The sequence below is a fragment of the Protopterus annectens genome, chromosome 10.part0, assembly GCF_019279795.1.
Source record: "Protopterus annectens isolate FY-2018-M chromosome 10.part0, PAN1.0, whole genome shotgun sequence".
NCBI lineage: Eukaryota > Metazoa > Chordata > Ceratodontiformes > Protopteridae > Protopterus > Protopterus annectens.
In genome coordinates this window covers 128,662,667-128,675,431 of record NC_056744.1, presented here as the reverse complement: position 1 = coordinate 128,675,431, position 12,765 = coordinate 128,662,667, and positions in this window count along the sequence as shown.

The window sequence follows — 12,765 nt, the reverse complement described above, 5'->3', positions numbered from 1 at the left end:
GGTGAGGTTGGACCACAAAGCTGTCTCTTTCGAAATAAAAATCAACTTGGTAACCCCAATAAACCCTGTAACAGAAAATATTCCAAATCAAACTACATCCTATTAAGTGATAGTTTGCCAAAATTTAATTTCCCTCCCAACCCTGAGTTCAAAGCAACCTATGTGAAATTGATCTCAAAGACCCTGTACTATCATGTATATGTCTGTATAGAGGCTGATGCACCTACTAGAAATAAGGCCAAAACAATCTCTAAAAACAAACCACACTGGTGGAATCTTAACCTTAATAGGGTATATAATAAAAGGGAAAAATGTCATGGCTAAAATCAGGAAGAGTAACTGTCATATGATGGGATCTCTCTAATTAAATTAACAAAAAACTATAAGGACTAATTAAGTCCAACAAGGACAGTTATGAGATCAAGACAGTCTCAAAGGCTAAAGACAACCACAAAGAAATAAAGAATGTTACTGAAAATAAGTAATTTAATTTAATTAGCAATGGGTGTGATTTGCTAATTTTATGTGTATATTAAGTGAGATGTTTGTCACTGTTTTTTACTCTCTGAAGGCTGAATAGCCTAGGCGCTAAATATAATAAATGTCTTGGTTTATTTTTGGCTTGTTCATTGCCTTGTGGTATTTTTTTCTGCTTTTGCCTTGTGGTATCGCTAAAGACAACCACAAGCCTTTCTACAGCTGTGTGCAAAACTTCAAAAGTAGCATACATCAGTGTGCTGAACTGGTGGTCAGTGGTGCCACCTTCATTGGACAAAGTGACAGAAAATTTGCTGGTTGACAAATTCATCTAAAAACTTCACCTGCCCTCACTCCCACCTGCATCCCCTTATGAAATACCTACAAACTTAACCCCTGAAACTACTAACAGGGAGCAGGTCCTGGCAGGGCTTACAAACGCCAAAACAGAGACTCAATGGGCTCCAACAATATCCTGGGATGCCTCCTAAATCACTTGAAACATGGCCTATTTGAATCACTTTTCAGCTATAGCCTCAAAACAAGCTTTGTACCATGAGAATGGAGGACTGCAGCAGTTAACCCACTTCATAAGAGTGTATCATCAACCAACCCTGGAATCTACAGGCCTATTAGTCTGAATAGTCTAATGTGCAAAGCCATGGAATTAATTATCATGGAAATTATCAAAAAAGACATAGGCAACCTTCCAACACTGGACCCAACCCAGTTTGGTTTTGTCAAGGGAAGGTCATGCCTACGAAACCTGGCAGATTTCTTTGAAAAGATCACCAAGACAATAGATGAGGGGAAAATCATGCATACCGTTGACCTAGCTAAGGAGTTTGATACAATACCTCACTCAGGTATAGTTGACAAACTCACTGAACCAGGCATGAACCCCTTCATAATTTGCTGGCTTGCCAGCTGGCACATAGACAGGACCTAGGTAGTAAGGACTGGTGATACCACCTCCACTAGGAGATCAGTCACCAGTGGGGTACCTCAGGGTTCCTTGCTGGGACTTCTCCTATTTGACAGCTACATTTTGGCTGTAAAAGCTAATATCAAGGGCCTTTGGCTGACCAACTTCAGAGATGACTGCAATTTGGGAGCTATCATAGATTTCCCCCATTGACACAAACATCTTACATACAAATGACTGATGTTAAAGTCATGGATTAAAATTCAGTGGTGCCTTTTGGGAAACCTGCTACCAGGCTAATTACTCCATCGATAAGACACTCCTAAGAGTTGACCCAATAGTCCAGGAAATGGGGTCAAATGTAGACAGTAATCTGGCCATAGACCAACATATGGCCAACGCAGTAAGAAAATCATTCTATGTTGCCCAACTTGTAAGTCAGGGCATGGCATTCAGGTCCAAGGAATCATAGTGCCACTATTTGGTGCTTGTCAGACCCATCACTGAGTATAATGCCTCCTTCTGCATGTACGAGAATCCAGGCTATAAACACATTGTCCTTTATGGATCGCCTTAAGGCCCTAGCTCTATAGTCAGTCTCCTTCTTAAGATGTGATCCATGTCTGGCATACAAGGCATCCTTAGATTCAGTTCTGATGGACTTTTTGCACATCCACAAAACGAACAGCATCAGAGCCACTAGAGCCAAGGAATTAAATTTTGTTTGTGACATAAATAAGACATGTTGGGGATACATAAATGTGTCTCAGAGAATCTTCATGTTTTGGAACAGGCTCCTTATCCATGTGAAGCAGAGTCCATCCCTAACCCTATTTAAGTGTAACCTTGTCCAATGGATGGGAAATCAGAAATTCACCCCACGTCTAGCCCCATGTCTCTGATAGACAGAGGCAGGCAGTAATGCCCAAAATAACATACCCCCCCCCTCACATAACCTCTAGAAATTTCCTAACTAACATGCCCCCTACTAATAAATGCCCATGATACATAGGGACACAATTGGGTTGGATTGCATGGCTAGGGTTATAAAGGCCCAGATGGCCATTGACCTAGTTTATACTTATGGACCTATGAACAACAAGCCCTGTGGTTAATGTTAGTGGAAAAGAGCCAAATGCAATGATGTATGTTTAACAGGGAACACATGACATTGGCTTGGCACTGTACCATCTACAAATAAATGCCTAGAGAGGGGTTGCAACCCAAGAACATAGGAAGACATGGTAAGGATATGCCACAGGGAGTGTAGGGATCCCCAGATATATGTTCAGGCATGGTGATTGTACTTAAACAGAGGGAGGCTAAGAATAGGGGGAAATGGTGTCCTCAGTAATTATCACATTAATAACAATGTACTAAGCATGCAATCAGTAGTGTGGGACTTGGGCACCCAGGTTGATACCAACCTGACTTTTGACCACCATGTTGCCTCCGTTATATGGAAGGCTTTCTACATGGCCCACTTCATAAGTAACGGTATTTCATTCAGAACAAGGAGGTCATAACATCCCTGTACTCCTCCCTTATCAAATCCATTGTCAAGTACAATGCCCCCTTTGGCATGGACCTTGCCAAGCACGTAGCAGTTGGAGAGACCACAGAGGTTTCTGACCAGGAAAATCCAGGTCTCAAACACCTATCCTATACAAATAGGCTAAAATACCTGTCCCTCTACTCAGGCTCATATAGGCTGCTCAGAGGTGACCTGTGTCTGGCATACAGGGCTGTCTCAGACTCAGCCTTGATGGAGTTGCTGCATATCCATAAGTCAAACTCCACTTGCGCAACCCTCACACAAGGTCTCAACTTGGTCTGTGACATTAATATAACTTTTTGACAGGATAGATTTGTGTCCCAATGACTCCCCCATCTGTGGAATAGACTTCCTCTCCATGTCAAGCAGAGTATATCACTAGCCCTTTTTAAGAGGGACCTGGATGACTGGATAGGAAACAGAAAATATACCCCTGGGATCCCACCTGTGTCCCTGCTGGACAGGGAAAACAGGTACTGACTTTGTGGGAACATGGGTGAAATTCTTGGCTAGGCTTATAAGGGCCTCCGGGCCAATAGCCTAGCATCGTCCTAAGAAGCTATGAACCTGCAACTGCAGCTGATAACTACAGAGGTTGTGCATAGCACTAACTCCAGCTGATACATAGGCATAAAAGGTGAGGGGCTGCGGCCAGAGTTATGTGCATTCCATGATGTATCATGCATACCCACAATGACTGACTTGTTTTACCCACAGGCATACAAGTACTGGAATAGTCAACAGAGTGAGGTGACACCTTGAAAACTTCACTAGCCAGGAGAATGAAGTGATGCTACAGGTCTTCCATACTCATGGCATACAGCTAATATGCAGAGGTGATGCAGATGGGGCAGGAATTAGTGCAGGATGTGAATGCTGTGGATGGCAGTTATAGGTCTCTACCACATGTGCCATTGCAACAGGTAGTGTACCACCAACAAAAAAGACTTCCACTGAACTTGAAGAGATTTTGGTGTCACTCTTTGGCCTTGGGAAGCAACCTCCTTGTACAAGGGAGTGTGGCATGGAAGTCAGAACGCAGTTGGCACAAACTACCTGTGTTCTTTAGGATTAACACCAGATTATGACTGTCCATTACATTACTGTGCAGTACAACATAGTACACTCTAACCCATGTTTGAAGGAACGGATTGACCAAAGTCCACATGCATATCTGCCCTTCCAAGCACCTCTAGCTTGTATCTGCAATAGCATGCATGAGAAGGTATGTCTGTCAAAATGTTCTGCTGCTGTATAATAATGTTAGCAGCATGCATGCATGTCACAGGGAGATATAGAGGAATGCATGTGTGGGCAGACAATAATATCACATGGAACACAATGCTGTTGAAGTCACTGGTGGAAAATGTTGCCTCAGTAAATATCTCCATGAAGCTCATTGCTACCACAAGCACTGGCTTTGCACAAATCAAAATGACATAACTCCAACCACTATGGCATGAACCTGGAAATATTAAGCATATATAAAAACATATCTCTAACTCAGTGTAATGAATGCTTTCCTCTATGCACCTTGTAATCTCCCTTGGAGATCAGTACACAATCTTCAAGTAAGTCCAAGCAACTTGCTAAAATGATCACTGGTAGAGGGTCCAGTACAGCAAGACAACATAGGGCTGATGTCAGCAGGGCACTGGTGACTGATGATGATGGCAACATCCACGTGGCTTGGACTGATGACACAGTGGCACGGTCTGTAGCACAACATGGTAAGGGATCACCCACATCCACCATTACAGTGGCTCCTGTAAAAGTACAGGTAGAACACAGATATCCTCACCAGAGTACGACAGACATCTTGTACCTAATAGTCCCTCACATGCTCCATCTATGTCCCTAGTGCATGCATCTAAAATGAGCACAATCTCTGAAATGCATATATCCACCAAAGGGGATAAATGCAGGGGGGAGTAAGGAGCTGCCATGACTCCAGGGATATCCCTGAAATAACTAAAACACATGTCATTAGCCAGTAAGTCAGTGTTCCATTCACAAACTGGTGCTAATCAAAGCATTTTGGAGATAGTGTGTGATCTTCATGGCCTAAGTACATACATATATGCAAATATTTCAGCCGTGGGCAATAATGCCCTTTAGTCTGTCAATATACAAAAACAATCATTCTCATAAGAAGTATATAAGTTGTTCTTACAAATATCTATACTACTGCTTGCTTTAATATAATTTGGTAATCAATTCTCAATGAATGCATCTCTCATTCCTATATAATCTCCTGCATAAGTTGTCTGGTGATTTTTTGTCACTCTTCGATAACTTCAAACATTCCTAGACATAGTTGTCTCCAAATGCCATATATACCTGAATAAGATCTCCCCATAAATATTTAAATGAAACACTTTACAAGTTCAGATAGTTTCATCTTTCATCATAACTTAACTTTTCAGTAATTAAGACTGGCCTCTTAGTGCAGGTGGACTCCCAGATTCTAAATCCTGAGTCCTGTCTGTAAGCCAGCTGTCTATCCACTGGGTGACATAACAGTTTATAACTAACCTGTTGAGTTTTTCAACCATGTTTGAGTGGGATATTGTGTCAAATCCCTTGGTCAGGTCAAGATAGACAGTGTGAACAATTTTTCACTCATCCATTGCTGTGATGACCTTCTCACGTAATTCCATCAGGTTGAGTAGGCATAGCCTACCCTTGACAAAAGTAAATTGGGTTGGGTTCAGCATCTGGAGTTTTCTAATGTCATTACTGATCATTTCCATGGCTTTGCATATGAGACTAGTCAGATTTATGGGTCTGTAGTTTCCAGGATGTGCAGATGGCCCACATTTGTGCAGAGGGATAACTGTTGCTGTTCTCCATTCATGAGGCACGAAGCTTGTTTGGAGGCTATGGATAAACAGCAATTCCAGAAAGCCTGATAGGTCATGTTTCATGGTATTTAGAAAGCATCCTGGGATATTATCTGAACCAATTGATGCTGTGTTCTTGGTCTTTAGAGAGCCCAACAAGGGCCTGTTCATTAGTGATAATAGGAAGAGTTATATCTGATGATACTTTCTGAGAGAAGGTTAAAAGGAAAGAGGGGTAAAGTTGGAGCTGAATTTGTCAGCCAGTAGGTGTGCTATATCTTCTGGCTAAGTATAGGTGGCCCCATTAACAATGAGCTCTGCACACAATAGTGCATTGTCTTTGAGGTTGTGGACATAGGTCACAGAGCTAAAGAATGCATTGTGATTGTCTTAGGCCTGGGAGGCCAAATTTACCTCAAGTTTGGCTTTAGTAGGCTTTATTTGTCCTCTGAGTTGTTTGTTTAGCTTGAATAGAGTGCTGTATCCTGCTAGGTGCTACACCTCCTAATTTTTGCCATAATTTTCTGCCTTCTGTTGTACAGCCTATTGATGTTGTGATTCCACCACAGTAGCTTATGCAACAGATCCCGCAGGGCTGGGTCTGAGGAAGCCCTGTAAGCCAGGCAAAGATCCCCTGTCAGCACCCTGTAGGAGACTGAATACACTAACAAAGCCTTTAGGCAATCAGTGTAGGACAAGGTATTCATGCCTTGAATTCTCCTGATGAGAAACCTTTGTGGGTGTTCCAACTGTTGCAAGTGTCTGGTAAGACACATACCAAAGGGGACATTCAATGACTGGTCTGATAAGGTCCAAGTAGTATTGTACTATAACTTCTTTGGACCTAGATGCCATACCTTCAGCTATAAGTCGGGTGACATTTTCTTATTATCTTAACTACATGTTGATTAATGGCCATATTGCTATCTACATATGTTCCTAGATCCCTTACTACAGGGTTGACTCTTGGGGTGTTTTATCAACGGAGTAATTAACTTGGGTTGACATTTTCTCAAAGGATATTGTAATTAATTTTTTAGCATTTTTAGGCCACCAGCAATTTGTCTGTTGCATGATTTATGGAGGCATGGAACACATGATGCTGTTGAGATCACTGGCAAGAACTGCAGCTTCTTTAGGTGCCTCCATGAAATACATTGCAGAGGCCATCTAGTGTACTTCCACAGACCATGTTGTCCATGTCTGTGGCAAGTTCTAGATGTGAGCAGCTTGGACATAGACCATCCCAAGTCAGAGTACACAGACCATTGTTAAGACCACATCACTGTCACCTATTGGCATACGGTCTGCCACCATCTCAGTCACGGGTATTGACCACTCACGGTCAAGAGCACTACTCTGGCTTAACACTTGAGATGTCCCATCAAGATGTACATTCACAGTCCCAAAGTTCTAACCCCTGCTCTGTTGTCTGTGGGTGCATATCCTGCCGATGCCACTCATGGGGATTGACCAGGTTATTGGCAAAGTGTCCATAAAGATCAGCAGATAGTGTGCCCCATCAGGGTGCATGTAAATGGCTCACAGTTCTACTCATTCCCTGTCACAGACCACATCAAGTCCCAACACTTCAAGTCAATATTGTAGACATTGCCAAGGGTCATGTTGTGGCAACTCTACCCCACCAATGGAGGATGTGAACCCTGACTCCAGTAGCATAGCAAGTATGGGGTAAAGGGGTAGCCTCCCAAGGCATAAAGTGTTAGGGAGTGCAGATGGTTGATTTGGATCACTGTTCTGTGCATACTGGCATTAAAATGTCAGTACTGCATTTTGGAACAGCATCAAGTACATTATTAGAATGGTACACGTCCGCCTGACTCCCCTCAATCTCACAAATTATGTGGTCATTGTTCCCCTCCTAAGACAATATCCTATATCACATTGTTACACTTGCCTGTCACTGTGTCTGCCCAGCTGTCTAAATGATGATGGATGTGCCCTATCCCCCTCACCTGTGTGGATATGGTGATGTGTGAGGCACAGACATGGCCACTTCATACATTGCCCTAAATAACCCTGATGTTGTCGGTGTCATGGCCAATAGTTGTGGACCAGATGCCACTTCTTTGCCAATGTAACAATGCATTGCACCCACCTCTGTCTTAGCTACAGTACTGCTGCTGCATGCTCCTCTCCTGACTCACCCCCCTACCATTCTGCTGCTGCTATGGCTGGTGCGAAGGACACTGCCATGATTCTCCGGTTGTCTGCACAATGCCATTGTATGTAGCATGGGTAACACAACAAGGAATTTGCTTCATATTTCTTAACAGTATAGCAGTGCCCACTCCTAAGGTGTCTAGTGATCAGCAGTATCACTTCATTAGTCCAAATTCATTATCTGCTTAGTTTCAGGTTTCCAGAACACCTGTATCATAGACCATTCCCTGCATGGTTTGTGGTTTGCACATCAACCAGGACTTTAGGGCTTATGTATTTACTTACTTACTGAATGAATTACTTAATTAATTGCATTTGCTTACTGGGTTCATAGGTTTATAGGTTCATAGGCTGGTACTAGGCTATCAGCCCTAGGGCCTATACAAGCCTAGCCATAACAATTCCCTGGCTATTTCTTCCCACACTATTTACTTCCCTGGACCCCTGTCTAGCAGCGTGACTGACATGATTCCCCAGGGTGAATTTCCTTTCTCCCATCCAATCGTCAAGGTTCCTTTTGAAGAGGGCCAAAGAGGCACTCTGCTTGACATGTATGGGCAGTCTATTCCAGAGTCTGGGGAGTCTCTGGGTCAGGAACCTATCCCTCCAGCATGTTTTGTTTATTGTGATGACAAGGTTTAGATCCCTGGAGCGTGTGGCTCTGAGAGATTGGGATTTCTTTAAGTGTAGCATGTCCAACAGCTCTGGGTTTGACATGGCCCTGTATGTTAAGCAGAGATAGTCTCTGAGTACAGCTGGAGTTTTTTAAGGCAGTCAGCATAGGGCATCTGCTTTAGGCCTATGATTCTTTTAGTGAGGAATGTCTGAACTGTCAAAAAGCAAAAGAAAAAAAGTTTTAATGGAGGCCAAGTAAGAAAAGATCCAGAAAAATACAAACAAGAAAAAATGTAGAAATACAAAATGCAAGTACATGAATACAGAATTACAAAATACAAGAATTAAAAATGTATCAAAATATTGTTGTACTATTTACAAAAATTGAAAATTACAGTTAATATCATTGTAGAGCTTTGAAAGATAGACTTTAAAATATTAAGCAAAAAGATGAAGTAACGTAATGTAAAACAACATAAAAATACACATTTAGTAGTATGTATCTAAATGTACTACATAAAAGTATAGCAGGCAAGGAAATCAAATGAAGAAAAACAAATAACTTGTCTAAAATAACTTTATACCATAGGAAGGGAGTGAGATATAACATCATTCTTGACTCATTTGAATAAGGCTAACTAGTGATGTTCAGAACCTTGCTATATTATCTGGTGTCCTATCACTGCCCCCATCCCATAATTAAAAAAAGGTCTTCTCTAAGTGGAAGACCAGGAAAAAAGAGGCAGGTTTCTACAGCTGTCACTACCTACTGAGAGCTTCAGCAACTAACCCATGACCACAAATGTAATATCATCATTTATTTGTAAAGCCACAATATTTTTCAGTGCTGATATTAAACTTTCACACCATTGACACCTCCCAGTCAAGCCACCCCCTAATAGCTTCCACCTAGAGAACTTTCCCCTTTGTCCACCCTAGTTAAGGCACTTGAGAAAATGAATGCGGTAGATACCAAAGGGAAAAAAAGTTTAAGACCGTGCTGTAGACAGCAAATAAACAGAAGGGGATATTGACAGAGAACAACTACATGGTGGAAATTAGATAAAACAGAGGGATTTAAAGATGAAAGGGATAACATTTGTAAAGTTGGTCTACTGTTTGGCATTCCTAGAGTAGAAGAAGAGAAGTGGGTTGTGTTATTTAGATTGGAGAACTGCAAATATTCAGCGCATTAATGTTAATGAAAACAATGGTGGCGTATTGAAACGCTGTACGCCAATGAATCCAGGAAACCAACTGCTGAAAAAAACGCTATGATATAATAGTGCTGGCTGCAGATAGTAAATCCACGGGTCACTGCAACAGAGGTGTTTGTCCTTAACAGTAGAAGAGGACAGCCAAGTCAATCCGATAGTATCTGTACGAAAACTATAAATGTAGGTTTAATGGCAAGGGTTACCACAAAAGATATCTCTCGGCAGTGCTCTCTCATCGAGCAGTTTTTCACTGTATAAAATGGCCACCACTATACAGCGAAAAACTGCTCGATTTCCATACATACATTTATAGTTTTCGTACAGATACTATCGGATTGACTTGGCTGTCCTCTTCTACTGTTAAGGACAAACACCTCTGTTGCAGTGACCCATGGATTTACTATCTGCAGCCAGCACTATTATATCATAGCGTTTTTTTCAGCAGTTGGTTTCCTGGATTCATTGGCGTACAGCGTTTCAATACGCCACCATTGTTTTCTATAGTCACATCGCTATTTTTTGAATTAATGTTAATGAGATATGAGCTGTGTGAAAATTAGCTCATGGGAAAAATGGGATTCTATATCTGACTTTGCCTGCAACATGCAAAACATAAAATTTTATATGTGGTGTGTACCCTGTTAGTATAGTGCCCATGTGATAGGCCAGTCTATAAAGAAGGTGTGTTATATCCTGATGGATGTCCCTTCATAGTAACTTTTCGTATAGGTCAGATGTGTGCAAAATGTATGCCTCGTATACACTGTCCAAAAAGTGGATCTCCAGACAAAATAAAGGTACTGCTGCTCAACACTAGGAGCCTCAACAAAAACGCTACTCCTTGCAAGTATTCCTTACCCTGGAAACATTGATTTGTACATTGTCAGAGAAACTTGGTCCAAGATCAAAGAGAGTACCCCATCAGCACAGGGTTTCAGTGTCTTCCACAGATTTAGGCCCACTGTGCTAGGTGAAGGCACTAAATATTTCATCTCCTGACTCCTTGATGCTCCCTATTGAAATGCCGGCACTTGAAATGCCAAGAGAACTGAAGATAAGCCAAACAAAGTCCAAAAACACAGGAAAAGAGCAAACCTGGAAAATTGCTCTTCTTAATACTTCGTATTGAGGGGGGGCACCTCCCATGTAGGTGAAAGCCCTTCATACCTCCCAAACTTATATATACCAACTCCAAGATCAACATACCTCAGAGAAAAGAGAATATGCCGATAAATGCCATTTCAGACTTAACATATGTAAGTCCATTCTTTCGGCCAGTCTCCATATTTTGGGACTCACTATAGCTTGTTCCGAAATTTCAAATGGTTACTCTCCTTAAACAAGATAATGACCTAGGACTCCTCCACATCCAACTTATTCTTAACAAAGATCCCTTATTATATAATAGTTAACTATAGGATCCCCCTCTATATTCAACCCATACTGCCTACATAATTAGGATAGAGTTGCTGTGCAATGAGCCATACACCATTCTCCTGGTAAACTTCAACTACCCCACCATCAGCTGGGGGACTTACTCTTCCTTAAACTTGTATGAACAGAAATTTATTGACTTCATCAATACAAACTCTCTGGATCAGTTAGTCCACACCCCTACCATGGGTGATAAAATCCTAGGCTTGGTCCTTACCAATATGGGGCAGGTTTTCTCCACACCAGATGTAACTTCGTCTCTGGCCAAATCAGCCCACGGATCGGACACATTCACTATAAGACTAAAGCTGAAAGCATCTTCCAATGCCCTATAGCTGAAACCAAATATCAGCAGGTTTCACTGTATGCAAAAATAAGTTTAACTCTTAAAATGCCAACAATTATCTTGTGAAACTTAATTGGAAACTATAGACCCTGATCAAATTAACCAAAGCCAGTTATGAAGTAAAAATAATCCCCCAGGCAAAGGATAACCACCAAACCTTCTTTAGCTGTGTCAGAAAACTCAGAAACAATGCCCATTGCTATACAGAGCTAATAGTTAATGATGCCACATACTTAGACACTGAGGACATATCCACTAGAGGACATATTTAACTCAAATTTCCTATATTCCCAAATCACATATCCATATTTATACCCCCCCCCCCAAAAAAAAATCAAGTTTTGAAAGCACTTTGCAAAGCCAAGAACGCTACTTCAGTGGGGCTGGATAACATGTTAAGCTGCCTACAGATCAGCCTGAAACAGGACTTTTCAGACCCCCTAAAGAGACTATTCAATATCAGGCTATGGAGGACAAAAATAGTCATCCCTTTACACAAGAGTGGGGTGTCAATGGACCTAGGCAATTATAGACCCTTAAGCCTGATCAGCCTCATCTGGATGACCAAGACCATGGAAATGCCTTGTAGATGAGGCTGATCAGGCTTCAAGGCCATGGAAAGGATTATTATGGAATTAATAAATAAGGGCATAGGTAACCTCCAAACTCTCAACCCAAGCCAGTTCAGATCTGTCAAGGACAGATCCTGACGACTCAACCAAGTCGACTTTTTCAAGAAGGTTACAGAAGCAATGAATGAGGGCAAATCAGGGCATACCATATATCTAGCCCTGGCAAATGCATTCGGCACCATCCCATACTCATTTATCATAGAAAAACTCATTCACCTTAATCTAATTCCCTATGCAGCCCATTGGATAACAAATCACAAATACCACCCTGGAAATCAGGGTGCGCAGCTCAACCTCCAAAAGACCTGTCAGTAGCAGTGTACCCCAGGCTTTAGTCCTTGGGCCACCATTCTTTAGTATTTACTTTTCAGAAGTCAAAGCAAATGCTAGCAATTTATGGCTGACCAAGTATGTAGTTGTCTGTAAACTTGGTGCCATCATAAACTCCCCAGAAAACATCAATATCCTCCAAGGGGAATTTTTCCATATGAATAGCTGGTATCAAAACCATGGACTAAAATTAAATGTCATAGGCAA